Raw genomic sequence first — 16123 nt, 5'->3', positions numbered from 1 at the left:
TTAACAATATTAAATCTTCCAATTCATGAACACAGGACATTTTTTTATTTATCTGTGTCTTCAATTTCTTTCATCAAAGCCTTGTGATTTTTTTTTAAAAGAATTTGTTTATTTATTTATTTTTATGGCTGTGTTGGGTCTTCATTTCTGTATGAGGGCTTTCTCTAGTTGTGGCAAGCGGGGGCCACTCTGCATCGCGGTGCGTGGGCCTCTCACTATCGTGGCCTCTCTTGTTGCAGAGCACAGGCTCCGGATGTGCAGGCTCAGTAATTGTGGTTCACGGGCCCAGCTGCTCTGCGGCACGTGGGATCTTCCCAGATCAGGGCTCGAACCCGTGTCCCCTGCATTGGCAGGCAGATTCTCAACCACTGCACCACCAGGGAAGCCCAAAGCCTTGTGGTTTTCAGTTTACAAATTTTTCAAGTCCTTGGTTAAATTTATTCCTAAATAGTTTATTATTTTTGATGCTATTACAAATAAGATTGTTTTCTTTATTTTTCAGCTAGTTCATTGTTAATATATAAAAATGACTCATGATTTTCCCTTGACAAGCAAACCAAAAATATACCAATAACACAGATCCTGTTGTGTTCATAACCATCAAGTGAATAGCTCAAACTATTTCTCAGAAAGATATATGTATTGATCCCTACAATAAAATCTTGTGGCTAGTTAAAAAAATGCAGTTGATTTTTGTATGTTGATTTTGTATCCTACAACTTTATTAAATTCCTTTATTAGTTCTAACAGTTTTTTGGTGGAGTCTTTATGACTATTTAGACAAGTTTACTTCTTGCTTTCTAATTGGATGCCTTTATTTCTTCTTCTTGTTTAACGGCTCTGGCTAGGACTTTCAGCTCTACGTCGAATGAGAGTGGTGAGAGTGGGCACATTTGTGCCCACTTTCTTAACGTTAGAAGAAAAACTTTCAACCTTTCACCACTGAGTATATCGTTAGCTATGGTTTTGTCATATATGACCTTTACTATGTTGAGGTACATTCCTTTTACACCCCATTTGCTGAATTTTTATTATAAAAGATGCTGAATTTTTTAAAATGCTTTTTCTGCATCTATTAAGATGATCATATGATTTTTATCTTTCACTCTATTAATATGGCTTATCACATTTATTTATTTGCCTGTGTTGAAATCCCAGGGATAAATTCTGCTTGATCACGATGTATAATCCTTTTAATATGTTGTTGAATTTAGTGTGCTAGTATTTTGTTGAGAATCTTTGCATCTATATTCATCAAGGATATTGGCCTGTAGTTTTCTTTTCCTGTAGTTCCTTATTTGGCTTTGGTATCAGGGTAATGCTAGCGTAATAAAATTAGTTTAGGGATGTTCTCTCCTCTTCAGTTTTTTTGGAAGAGTTTGAGAAGGATTGGTGTTAATTCTTTTTTAAATGTTTGGTAGAATTCACCAGGGAAACCATCTGGTCCTGGCTTTTTCTTTGTTGAGAAGTTTTTGATTACTGATTCAATCTCCTTTCTTGTCATTGGTCTGTTCAAATTTTCTATCTCTTCTTTATTCAGTCTTGACAGGTTGCACATTTCTGGGAATTGATCCATTTCTTCTGGGTTATCTAGTTTGTTGGCATATAGTAGTTCATGGTAGTCTCTTGTGATGTTTTGTATTTCTGTGGTGTGAGTTGTAATGTCTCCTCCTTCATTTCTGTTTTTATTTATTTGAGTCTTCTCTCTTTTTTTCTTAGTCTAGATAAAGGTTTGTCAATTTTATCTTAAAAGGAGATGGCATGTTTACTGGAACATGCAAGAAATTTACCTCCTGAGAATATAACAGCACAATCAGAGTTATAAACTGTTCTACTCAAATAATGGGCGCAGTGGAGGGTGACTAGAGAATAGTGTGATAAATGAATGGAATTTAATGCCTTCCAGAACATTCACAGAAAAGTAGAAAACCACTGTTTTCTCCAAAAGGGGAGAAGATCTTGGTACTTCAGTCTACACTTTCTCAACCTCCAGAAAGTCTCTGTGTGAAGGTTAGCCAACTGTGAAGTTAGGGGCAGTCCCTAAGAACTCCCTCACTTCTGACACTAATTACAAGTTCAGGGGCTTCCCAAAACCACACTCTATTTTGATAACTCACTAGAATTCACCTCACATGTGAAAGGTTCGAGATTTGTAACCAGGTTGAAATACCAGGCTCTCCAGGCAGTTCTGGAGAGCAGCAAAATGAACCTTACCCTCACAGGCCCCTGTGAACAAGAACAGAGTTGGCCCAGGGGATTAGTGTACACCGCAGGGCTTGGGTTTGAATCCTGGTTCTGCCACTTGGCCACTGTGTGAGCTCTTTGCTGTGCTGACCTCTCTGGGTCTCTCTCTCCATTTGTTAAAAAAAAAAATTCACCAAAATCTTTATACTCATGGTTATGATTTATTATAGGGAAAGGTTACAGATTAAAATAAGCCAAAGGAAGGGATGCTTGTGGCAGAGTCCAGGAGGGTTTTAAACATGGATCTTCCAATTGTCCTCTTCCCATGGAGTCATGAACAGCATTAACTCTTCCTGGCAGTGATGAATGACAATATACCTAAAGTATTGTCAGTCAGGGATGCTTACTCCAGTCTTGGTGTCCAGAGTCAGTGTTGGTGTTTCATCATTCAGCCTCCAATATTGCTGATCTCAGTTTTCAGCCCTTCAGTAAGTTGAGTTGATATATATGACCCAAAGTCCCCACGTTGAATCACATTTTTGATGTGGCTCAAATCCCCTAACCTAAATCAAGTTGTTACTATCTGGCAGGTGCAAGCTCCCCTGGCAAACAAAGACACTCTTATCAGGCTTGACATTCCAAGGGTTTAGAGATTACCGCTCAAACTTCGAGGAAAACCATCTTTGGCTGAGCTTGTTTATTAGAGAGATAAAGCTGTGTAGACCAGACAAGAGTGAGGGAAGAGTGACGCCTGCCTTGAGAGTCACTCTCCTGTGAGGGAACTATACATCCAGGAAGTAAATGGTGGTGATTTCCACAGTCAGATAGCTGGATAGGGGAGAACCACCAGCACCACCAGACCTGAAAATTCTACTTTCTGCTGCAAAAATGTCATAAAAGACTTGAATAACATCTACAGAGTTGAGGAAGGTGCAGATGATGACCCAAGAACTCTATTGCCACTTCAAGTCATCATTTAGTACAAGGGAAAAGAAGGAACATTCTCAGATGCACAAAAAAATATGCCACCCTTGTGAAGTTTTAACTGAATGAGCTACAGTCAATGCATGTTTAGACTGGTATGCCAATTGCTTATACTGATATCAACTTTATCTTCTTGATATTAGAAAAATTCCATCATAAATAACATGACAGGGGATAGATGAAGCCACAGGGAAAGAGTAAATCATTCAGGGACCATATGTGAGAAGAGAAAGGATGAAGGACACAATTCTGGGAACTGCCAGTAATAAAAATGAACACAAGAAATAGAATCAGAGAGGTAGAAATGAAACAGGAGTGGAGTTTGGGATTAGCAGATGCAAACTATTATATATAGAATGGATAAAAAACAAGGTCCTACTGTATAGCACAGGGAACTATATTTAATATCCTGTGATAAGCCATAATGGAAAAAAATATAAAAAAGAATATATATAACTGAATCACCTTGCTGTACAGCAGAAATTAAGACAACATTGTAAATTAACTATATTTCTATAAAATAAAAATTAAAAAATAGGAGTCTCTCATGTGTATTTGTCTACAATATTTTTCTTCAACAATATATAATAGATTTCTTTTGGATCAATACCTTCTGTTTTGTCTCATTCTGTATTACAGATTCATATTGTTCCACAGTATGTTTATACCATAATTTATTCACCCAACCTCCTATTGATTGGTATTTGTAAATTATTTCCAACTTCTTTCATTGTGAATTATGGTGTAATGAACATTGTTTTACTTCTCACTTATCCTTGTGCAATTGTGCCAGTATGTGTGTATACAGATTGTTACAAGTAGAACAGAGTACCAAGGGTATCAAACAGTTAAAATTTTGACAGGTAACAATAAATTTTTCTCCAAAAAGTCCGCACCAATTTATACTTCCATAAACAGTGTATGTATCTGGTTTCCTCTAATTTTGTCATCACTGGAATCTATCAATTATTTTTTTCCAATTTGGTAGGCAATATTATCAATAGCTGTTTAATTTACATTTCTCTGATTCCTAGAATGAATGTGCATTTTTCATGTTTATTAAGCATTTTCTTATTCTTATTCTATAAATTGCCTGTTTATATACGTTGCAATGAACACATCCCTGTAACATTATTGTATTTCATTTCTGCAGTATTTGACATTGTTAATATCCCAGTTCTTCAAATTCTCTAATTTCCTATTGACTTCCTTTAAAACGCTTTAATTTTCTTCCTACTTTTCTAGTGAGTTGTTGTCAATCTCCTCTGTGTATGTCTCTTCCGTTACAATTCTTTAAATGTTAGTATTGCCAGGATGCTATAGACTGGATGTTTGTGTGCCCCTCCCTTTCCAACACCCTAAGTCTTCTGTTGAAACTTAATCTCCAGTGTGATAGCATTAGAAAGTGGGACCTTTGGGAGATGATTAGCTCAGGAGGGTGGAGCCCTCATGAATGGGATTAGTGGTCTTTTTTCCCTTCTAGTTTCATTGAAATATAATTGACATACAGCACTGTGTAAGTTTAAGGTGTACACCATAATGATTTGAATTTCATACATCATGAATGATTATTACAACAAGTTTAGGGAACACCCATCATCTCATAAAGAAACAAAATTAAAGAAATAGAAAAATTTTTTTTCTAGTGATGAGAACTCTTAGGATTTACTCTTTTAGCAATTTTCATATTTAAGGTACAGCAGTGGTCATTATATTTATCATGTTGAACATTACATTCCTAGTACTTATTTATCTTATAACTGGTAGTTTGTAGCTTTTGACCACCTTCATCCAATTCCTCTCCCCACAACCCCAGCCTCTGGTAACCACAAATGCGATCTTTTTCTATGATTTGTTTGTTTATTTTTGAAGTGTAATTGACCTACAACACTGTGTTAGTTCCTGTGCCACAACATAGCAATTTGGTATTTCTATACATTTCAAAATGATCACCACGTTAAGTCTAGTTATGATGTCATCATACAAAGATATTAGTTATTGACTATATTCCCCCCATTGTACATAACTATCTATCTGTATCTATCTGTTAATACACACACACACATATAGTTATTTTAAATTGCTGATCTCTTAAATTCAAATGCCTTTGACAACCCTGCATTTTCACTCCCCCCAACACACTAACTGTTCTTGATGTCATATTTTACATATTTTTGTTTTGTGTATCCCTTAATTACTTACTGCAGATATACACGATTTTACTACCTTTGTCTTTTACCCTCCCTCCTAACTTTATACATTGCTGATTTACTGTATATTTGCCTTTACTAATGAGATTTTTCCTTTCATAATTTTCGTGTTTCTAGTTGTGGCCTTTCTTTTTCACTTAGAGAAGTCCCTTTAACATTTCTTGTAAAGCTGGTGTGGTGTGAACTCTTTTAGCTTTTGCTTGTCTGTAACACTTTTGATTTCTCCATCAAATCTGATTTAAAGCCTTGCTGGGTAGAGTGTTCTTGGTTGTGGTTTTTCCCTTTCATCACTTTAAATATATTGGGCCACTCCATTTTGGCCTACAGAGTTTCTGCTGAAAAGTCAGCTGATAGCCTTATGGGAGATCCCTTGTATGAAACTTGTTCTCTGCCCCTTGCTCTCTCACTTCTCCTTCTGAGACCCTTATAATGTGAATGTTAGTATGCTTGATGTTGTCCCAGAGGTCTCTTAAACTGCCCTCATTTCTTTTTATTCTTTATTCTTTTTTTCTGTTCCTTTACACTGATTTCCCTTACTCTGTCTTCCAGCTTGCTGATCCATTCCTCTGAATCATCTAATCTACTGTTGATTACTTCTAGTGTATTTTTCATTTCAATGATTGTATTCTTCATCTCTGGTCTTCTTCATATTTTCTAACTGTTAAAAACTTCTAACTTCTCATTCTGTTCATCCAGTCTTCTTCTGAGTTATTTGAACATCTTTATGATCATTAACTTGAACTCTCTATAGGGTAGATTGCCTATCTCCACTTCACTTAGTTCTGCTTCTGGGGTTTTATCTTATTCCTTCATTTGGAAGATATTCCTCTGTTACCTCATTTTGCTTAATTTGCTGTTTTTATTTCTATGTATCTGTAGGTTGGTTATGTTTCCTGTGCTTGGAGAAGTGACCTTTTGGAGGAGACCTCCTATGCCTCCCAATAGCGTATTCCCCTCTGGTCACCAGAGCTCTATGCTCTAGGGTTGCCCCCTATTTGGGCTGTGTGGGTCCTTCTGTTGTGGCAGGCTGACTATTGTGGGCAATCTGGTAGATGTCGCTGGCCCCCAGTCCAGTTGGTTGCCAGGTCCTGCCTTGTGTGGAAGCTGCTGGCCACTGGTTGTCAGGTCTGAGTCATGAGGCTGCTAGCTGAAGGACCCCAGGGGGTTTTGGGTCTAGTGCTGGCCCACTGGTAGGCAGAGCCAGGTCTGGCATGGGTGGTTGTGAGGCCAGGTGTTCCAAATCTATTGTCAGTCTACTGGTGAGCAGGGCCAGTTCCTGACACAAATGGCTGTGGGGTCTAAGTTGTCCCAAGACTAGTGTTGGCCTATGATGAGTGGGGCTGATACTAGGGCAGCTGAGTGAGGGGTCCAAGGTGTCTTGAAGCTGGGGTTGGCCTGCTAGAGCCAAGGCCAGCAGGTCGTGGGGCTGCTGCCTACCCACTGGTGGATGAGGATGGTCCTGGGGCTAGTACTAGTTCATTGGTGGGCACAGTCAGGTCCCAGGGCCTCTGACTGCATGACCCTGGTGTTCCCAGGGCTAGTGTTGGCGCACTGGTGTATGAGGTGTGGTCCTGGGCCCTCTGATGGGCAGGGTCTGGTCCTGGGATGGCTGTGGGCTCAGGAGGCCTTAAGGCAGAAGCCCTGCTAGTGGCTGGGACTGTGTTCTCGACCAGCTTGCTGCTTGGCTTGAGGCATCCCAGTACTGGTGCTGAAAGACTGGTGGGCTGGGCCAGGTCCCTGCACTAATAAGCTAGAGGGAGGATTCCAAAATGGTGCTTGCCAGCACCAGTTCCCACATGGTAGAACGAGTTCCTCAAAATGGCTGCCTCCAGTGTCTATGTCCCCAGGGTGAGCTGCAGTTGCCTCCTGCTTCTCCATGAGGCTCCCCAAGATCAGCAGGTGGGTCTGATCCAGGCTCCTTTCAAATTACTGCCTCTTTCATGGGTCCCTCAGTACAGGGAATTTTGTGTCACCTTTTAAGACTGAAATGTCTACTTCCCATAACCCTCTCACACCCCTGAAAGTAAGCCCCATTGGCTTTCAAAGTCAAACATCCTGGGGGTTCATATTTCTGGTGCAGGACCCCAGGCAGGGGAGCCCAATGTGGGGCTCAGACCCCTTGCTCTTTGGGAAGAACCTCTACAATTATTATAGTCCTCCCACCTTGGGTTATGGGTCTTGACTATACCGTGTCTTCACTCTTCTACCTGTCTCCTTGTCGCTCCTTCTTTATATCGTTAGTTGTAGGAGATCTTTTCTGCTAGTCTTCCAGTTTTTCTCATCAATAGTTGCTCTGTAAATAGTTATAATTTTGTTATGCCCATGAGCTCAGGGTCTTCCAACTCCACTCTCTTGGCCCTGTCCTAGATTAATACTTTTTAAAAAGAGACCTCAGAGAGCTCCCTCCTCTTTTCTACCATGTAAGAACACAGTGTGAAGATGCCCATCTATGAACCAGTAAGTGGACTCTCACTAGACACTGAGTCTGTTGGTTCCCTTATCTTGGATTTCTCAGCCTCCTGAACTGTGAGCAAAAAAAAGTGTGTTGTTTAAGCCATATAGATAATGGTATTTTTGACATAGAGGTTGGCATGGACTAAGCCACAGGGGATGCTCCTCCTCAACCCCCTTTTCACTTTACATTTTCTTTCCAAGAAAGATCCTTCTAGCACATGGTATGACTTCAACCACAATTTGTGTGCTACTTATACATGTAACGGGTATGTAGCTCAGGTGACTCTTTTTAGTCCCACATCCATATATTCAACTCTGTCATAGACATCTTAATCTTAACGTATCCCAAACTGAACTTATCATCTCTCATGTCCCAACTTGTCCCTTCTCTTATCTTGGGTTTGATCACCCAAGTCAGCAACCAGACTCTTCCTTTTCCCTCTCCTTCAACTCGCATATAAAACCAGGTATCAAGTTTTGCTGAATCTGACTTGTTCCGTTTATCCACCCCCCCTCCCTGCCCCACTTCAACTAAGGCCTTCATTATTGCTTAGCTGGATTCTTCCAATAGCCTTGGAATATCTCCTTGTTTCTAGTCTCATTCTCCTCTTCATCAGTTTTGTTTCTAACCTGTGAATTGAAGTATAACATTCCTCTGCCCCAGATCCTTTCTTTACATCTCCTTGAAAGGCTACAGGATAAAATCCAAACTCCTAATCTTGGACACTAAAACCTTAGCACTATGGACCAGGTTTTCTTTCCTTTTCTTTCAACCACATTAAAATATCCTCAGTTTCTTGAACTAGCTAAGTTCTCTGGCTTCTTAGATATTACCCTTGTTCAGCCTCATTATGTAACATACTTCCCCTGTTCTTCAAAGGAACCACACCTATTAACTTCTCTCCCAGCAGCCTCCTCTGATAACACAGAGTTATGTTATGCAGTCATTCTAAGTGACCGCATAGTTTCACAACCACATTTTAATGCTTTGCTTCTCTAGCTCGTTCCTCCATGAGACTGAGAGTTGCTTAAGAGCAGACAAGAATGTAACTTTTATTTCTACATCCTCAGATGTAGCTCAAGAAATATCCAATAAATAGAAGGAAGAAGGAGAAGAGCAAAGGAGAATCTGGCATTTACCTCCACAAAAATAATGCTCACCAAGATCAACGTTACCAGTGACCACACAATTACTAAATGCATTGGACATACTTTTTGCTAATCTGGATATAGTTTTGAAAATCTTTTCCTTGTTTCTTTGTTTTGTTTTTTGAGACATTGCTTTCTCTTAGACTCCTGTCTATCAGGTGGATCCTTCTCATTTTCCTCTTCAGGATCCTTTTCTTCTGCTTGTTTCTTAAATATTAAGCTTACCTCCTACCTCAGGATAGTGTGCTGGGTCTCCAGTTCTTTTAGTTTCACTGGAGACCGAGGTCCAAGCTGGAGCTTACTCAGACACCTGCAGAGTTGTACTGCCACCTACTGGAACCAGCAAGAGGCCAGCCAGCAAAAGTAGAGCCCCTCATCCTAGGGTGTTGTAAATAGGTTTTGCTATTCTCTGCTGGCTAAGACCTCAAATGTTTCAGCAAAACACTGGGCAACAGGGAGATTGGTTCAAGATGGCAGAGTAGAAGGATGTGCTCTCACTCCCTCTTGCAAGAGCACCAGAATCACAACTAACTGCTGAACAATCATCAACAGGAAAACACTGGAACTCACCAAAAAAGATACCCCACATCCAAAGACAAAGGAGAAGCCACAATGAGATGGTAGGAGGGGCGCAATCACAATAAAATCAAATTCCCTAACTGCGGGATGGGTGACTCACAAACTGGAGAACACTTATACCACAGAAGTCCACCCACTGGAGTGAAGGCTCTGAGCCCCACGTCACGCTTCCTAACCTGGGGGTCTGGCAATGGGAGGAGGAATTCCTAGAGAATCAGACTTTGAAGGCTAGCGGTATTTGATTGCAGGACTTTGAGAGGACTGGGGGAAACAAAGACTCCACGTTTGGAAGGCACACAAAAAGTAGTGTGCACATTGGACACAGGGGAAGGAGCAGTGACCCCATAGGAGACTGAGCCAGACCTACCTGTTAGTGTTGGAGGGTCTCCTGCAGAGGCGGGGGATGGCTGTGTCTCACCATGAGGCCAAGGACACTGGCAGCAGAAGTTCTTGGAAGTACTCCTTGGAGTGAGACCTCCCAGAGTCCGCCATTAGCCGCACCAAAGAACCTTGGTAGGCTCCAGTGTTGGGTTGCCTCAGGCCAAACAACCAACAGGGAGGGAACCCAAACCCACTCATCAGCAGTAAGGTGGATTGAAGATTTACTGAGCTCTGCCCACCAGAGCAACAGTCAGTTCTACCCACCACCAGTCCCTCCCAACAGGAAAATTGCACAAGTCTCTTAGATAGCCTCATCCACCAGAAGGCAGACAGCAGAAGCAAGAACTACAATCTTGCAGCCTGTGGAACAAAAACCACATTCACAGAAAGATAGACAAGATGAAAAGGCAGAGGGCTAGGTACCAGATGAAGGAACAAGATAAAACCCCAGAAAAACAACTAAATGAGGTGCAGATAGGCAACCTTCCAGAAAAAGAATTCAGAATAACGATAGTGAAGATGATCCAGTACCTTGGGAAAAAAATGGAGGCAAAGATCGAGAAGATACAAGAAATGTTTAACAAAGACATAGAGGATTTAAGGAACAAACAAACAGAGATGAACAATACAATAACTGAAATGAAAACTAAACTAGAAGGAATCAATAGCAGAATAACTGAGGCAGAAGAATGGATAAGTGACCTGGAAGACAGAATGCTGGAATTCACTGCTGCAGAACAGAATAAAGAAAAAACAATGAAAAGAAATGAAGACAGCCTAAGAGACCTCTGCAACAACACTAAACACAACAGCATTCGCATTATAGGGATCCCACAAAGAGAAGAGAGAGAAAGGACAAGAGAAAATACTTGAAGAGATTATAGTCAAAAACTTCCCTAACATGGGAAAGGAAAGAGCCACCCAAGTGCAGGAAGTGCAGAGAGTCCCATACAGGATAAACCCAAGGAGATACACGCCGAGACACACGGTAATCAAATGGGCAGAAATTAAAGACAAAGAAAAATTATTGAAAGCAGCAAGGGAAAAACGACAAATAACATACAAGGGAACTCCCATAAGGTTAACAGCTGATTTCTCAGCAGAAGCTCTACAAGCCAGAAGGCAGTGGCACGATATACTTAAAGTGATGAAAGGGAAGAACCTACAACCAAGATTACTCTACCTGGCAAGGATCTCATTCAGATTCGATGGAGAAATCAAAAGATTTACAGACAAGCAAAAGCTAAGAGAATTCACCACCACCCAAACAGCTCTACAACAAATGCTAAAGGAACTTCTCTAAGTGGGAAACACAAGAGAAGAAAAGGACCTAAAAAACAAACCCAAAGCAATTAAGAAAATGGTCATAGGAACATACATATTGATAATTACCTTAAACATGAATGGATTAAATGCTCCAACCAAAAGACACAGGCTTGATGAATGGGTACAAAAACAAGACCCATATATATGCTGTCTACAAGAGACCCACTTCAGACCTAGGGACACATACAGACTGAAAGTGAGGGGATGGAAAAAGATATTCCATGCAAATGGAAATCAAAAGAAAGCTGGAGTAGCTATACTCATATCAGGTAAAATAGACTTTAAAACAAAGAATGTTACAAGAGACAGGGAAGGACACTACATAATGATCAAAGGATCAATCCAAGACGAAGGTATAACAATTATAAATATATATGCACCTAACATAGGAACACCTCAATACATAAGTCAGCTGCTAACAGCTATAAAAGAGGAAATCAACAGTAACACAATAATAGTGGGGGACTTTAACACCTTACTTACACCAATGGACAGATCATCCAAAATGAAAATAAATAAGGAAAGAGAAGCTTTAAATGACACAAAAGACCAAATAGATTTAATTGGTATTTATAGGGCATTCTATTCAAAAACAGCAGATTATATTTTCTTCTCAAGTGCGCACGGAACATTCTCCAGGACAGATCACATCTTGGGTCACAAATAAAGCCTCAATAAATTTAAGAAAATTGAAATCACATCAAGCATCTTTTCTGACCGCAACACTATGAGATTAGAAATGAATTACAGAGGAAAAAACGTAAAAAACACAAACACATGGAGGCTAAACAATACGTTGCTAAATAACCAAGAGATCACTGAAGAAATAAAAAAGGAAATCAAAAACTACCTAGAGACAAATGACAACGAAAACATGACGATCCAAAACCTATGGGATGCAGCAAAAGCAGATCTAAGAGGGAAGTTTATAGCTATAAAAGCCTACCTCAAGAAACAAGAAAAATCTCAAATAAACAATCTAACCTTACACCCAAAGGAACTAGAGAAAGAACAAACAAAACCCAAAGTTAGCAGAAGGAAAGAAATCACAAAGATCAGAGCAGAAATAAATGAAATAGAAACAAAGAAAACAATAGCAAAGATCAATAAAACTAAAAGCTGATTCTTTGAGAAGATAAACAAAACTGATAAACCATTAGCCAGACTCATCAAGAAAAAGAGGGAGAGGACTCAAATCAATAAATTTAGAAATGCAAAAGGAGAAGTTATAACAGACACCGCAGAAATACAAAGCATCCTAAGAGACTACTACAAGCAACTCTATGCCAATAAAATGGACAACCTGGAAGAAATGGACAAATTCTAAGAAAGGTATAACCTTCCAGAGTGAACCAGGAAGAAATAGAAAATATGAACAGACCAATCACAAGTAATGAAATTGAAACTGTGATTAAAAATCTTCCAACAAACAAAAGTCCAGGACCAGATGGCTTCACAGGTGAATTCTATCAAACATTTAGAGAAGAACTAACACCCATCCTTCTCAAACTCTTCCCAAAAATTGCAGAGGAAGGAACACTCCCAAACTCATTCTATGAGGCCACCATCACCCTGATACCAAAAGCAGACAAAGATACTACAAAAAAAAGAAAATTATAGACCAATATGACTCATGAATATAGATGCAAAAATCATCAGAAAAATACTAGCAAACAGAATCCAGCAAAACATTAAAAGGATCATACACCATGGTCAAGTGGGATTTATCCCAGGGATGCAAGGATTCTTCAATATATGCAAATCAATCAATGTGATACACCATGTTACCAAACTGAAGAATAAAAACAATATGATCATCTCAATAGATGCAGAAAAAGCTTTTGACAAAATTCAACACCCATTTATGATAAAAACTCTCCAGAAAGTGGGCATAGAGGGAACCTACCTCAACATAATAAAGGCCATATATGACAAACCCACAGCAAACATCATTCTCAATGGTGAAAAACTGAAAGCGTTTCCTCTAAGATCAGGAACAAGACAAGGATGTCCACTCTCACCACTATTATTCAACATAGTTTTGGACGTTCTAGCCATGGCAATCAGAGAAGAAAAAGAAATAAAAGGAATACAAATTGGAAAAGAAGAAATAAAACTGTCACTGTTTGCAGATAACATGATACTATACATAGAGAACCCTAAAGATGCCACCAGAAAATTATTATAGATAATCAATGAGTTTGGTAAAGTAGCAGGATACAAAATTAATGCACAGAAATCTCTTGCATTCCTCTACAATAACAATGAAAGATCAGAAAGAGAAATTAAGGAAACAATCCCATTCACCATTGCAACAAAAAGAATAAAATACCTAGGAATAAACCTACCTAAGGAGACAAAAGACCTGTATGCAGAAAAGTATAGACACTGGTGAAAGAAATTAAAGATGATACCAACAGATGGAGAGATATACCATGTTCTTGGATTGGAAGAATCAATATTGTGAAAATGACTCTACTACCCAAAGCAATCTGCAGATTCAATGCAATCCCTATCAAATTACAGATGGCAGTTTTTATGGAACTAGAACAAAATATCTTAAAATTTGTATGGAGACACAAAAGACCCCGAATAGCCAAAACAGTGTTGAGGGAAAAAAACGGATCTGGAGGAATCAGACTCCCTGACTTCAGAGTGTATTACAAAGCTACAGTAATCAAGACAATATGGTACTGGCACAAAAACAGAAATGTAGATCAATGGAACAGGATAGAAAGTCCAGAGATAAACTGACGCTCCTATGTCAACTAATCTATGAGAAAGGAGGTAAGGATATTCAATGGAAAAAAGATAGTCTCTTCAGTAAGTGGTGCTGGGAAAACTGGACAGCTACATGTAAAAGAATGAAATTAGAACACTCCCTAACACCATACACAAAGATAAACTCAAAATGGATTAAAGACCTAAATGTAAGGCCAGACACTATAAAACTCTTATGGGAAAACATAGGCAGAACACTCTATGACATACATCACAGCAAGTTCCTTTTTGACCCACCTGCTAGAGAAATGGAAATAAAAACAAAAATAAACAAATGGGACCTAATGAAACTTAAAAGCTTTTGCACAGCAAAGGAAACCATAAACAAGATGAAAAGACAACCCTCAGAATGGGAGAAAATATTTGCAAATGAAGTAACTGACAAAGGATTAATCTCCCAAATATGTAAACAGCTCATGCAGCTCAATATTAAAAAAACAAACAACCCAATCCAAAAATGGGCAGAAGACCTAAGTAGACAGTTCTGCAAAGAAGACATACAGATGGCCAGGAAGCACATGAAAAGCTGCTCAACATCACTAATTATTAGAGAAATGCAAATCAAAAGTACAATGAGGTACCACCTCACACCAGTTAGAATGGGCATCATCAGAAAATCTACAAATGCTGGAGAGAGTGTGGAGAAACGGGAACCCTCTTGAACTGTTGGTGGGAGTTTAAATTGATAGAGCCACTAGGGAGAACAGTATGGAAGTTCCTTAAAAAACTAAAAATAGAATTACCATATGACCCAGCAATCCCAGTACTGGGCATGTATCCTGAGAAAACCATAATTCAAAAAGACACATGCACCTCAATGTTCACTGCAGCACTATTTACAATAGCCAGGTCATGGAAGCAACCTAAATGCCCATCGACAGACGAATGGATAAAGAAGATGTGGTACATATATACAATGGAATATTACTCAGCCATAAAAAGGAACGAAATTCCGTCATTTGTAGAGACATGGATAGATCTAGAGACTGTCATACAGAGTGAAATAAGTCAGAAAGAGAAAAACAAATATTGTATATTAACATATATGTGGAACCTACAAAAATGGTACAGAAGAAACGGTTTGCAGGGCAGAAATTGAGACACAGATGTAGAGAACAAACCTATGGACACCAAGGGGGGAAAGCGGTGGGGTGGTGGTGGTGGTTGTGTGATGAACTGGGAGATTAGGATTGACATATATACACTAATATGTATAAAATGGATAACTAATTCTAATAAGAACCTGCTGTATAAAAAAATAAGTAAAATAAAATTCAAAAATTAAAATAAAAAAAAGATCAAGAGAAAAAACAAAAACAAAAAACAAAAGAAACCCACTGGGCAGCAGCCCTTTTGAAAAATCCTCAGAGGATTCAGTCTGAGCAAATCCCATGACCTTGACTTCCATCCTTTACCCTGTTCTGTCATTTGACTCCGCCTACTCCTCCTCAGCTTCTTTTTCATGGTTCACTTTAAAGTCTTCCTTAGTTAATTCCACTTCAACCTTGCTCATTCTACTCCTGTCTCATCTTATCTTCTAGTCCAAATGTTTACTGTAGTCCACGTTGGGGGAAGAGCTGAATGAAAACTGGGCTTGACTGGAGCTGAAGCATGACCTCAGGCAAGTCTGACGCTGAGTTTCAGTTCGGAAATTCAGGTAGTAATACCTGTCCTCACCTCACAGGGCTCCAACATGATCAAGTGTCATATACAATTTCTGGTATTTAGCCGACTCCATTTCCCCATGCTGATCCTTTGGAGAGGGTAACTACTTCCAAGACAAGAGTTCAGAGATTGAGGAGAGCAGTGTTTTTATTTGTCATCTCAATGTTGAGAATCAGAAATGTCCCCAATTTGGAAATAGCTACTAATATGCTGTATCAGGGACTGTGGCTAACTTATGGGTCTCCAAATTGTCCTGGGTGGGCAAATAATTCATTTAGATACAAGAGGGATGGGCCTGAAATTTCTTAGACCACAAGCATGTGGAATCCATTCATTTGGGTCAAATAACCTTGCTTTTCTACTAATGTTCAGTGGATAGGCCAATGTAAAGGTTCATACAGTGAATTTAT

Source organism: Balaenoptera ricei, chromosome 1, assembly GCF_028023285.1.
Source record: "Balaenoptera ricei isolate mBalRic1 chromosome 1, mBalRic1.hap2, whole genome shotgun sequence".
Taxonomy (NCBI): Eukaryota; Metazoa; Chordata; class Mammalia; order Artiodactyla; family Balaenopteridae; genus Balaenoptera; species Balaenoptera ricei.
This window is presented reverse-complemented; position numbering follows the sequence as displayed.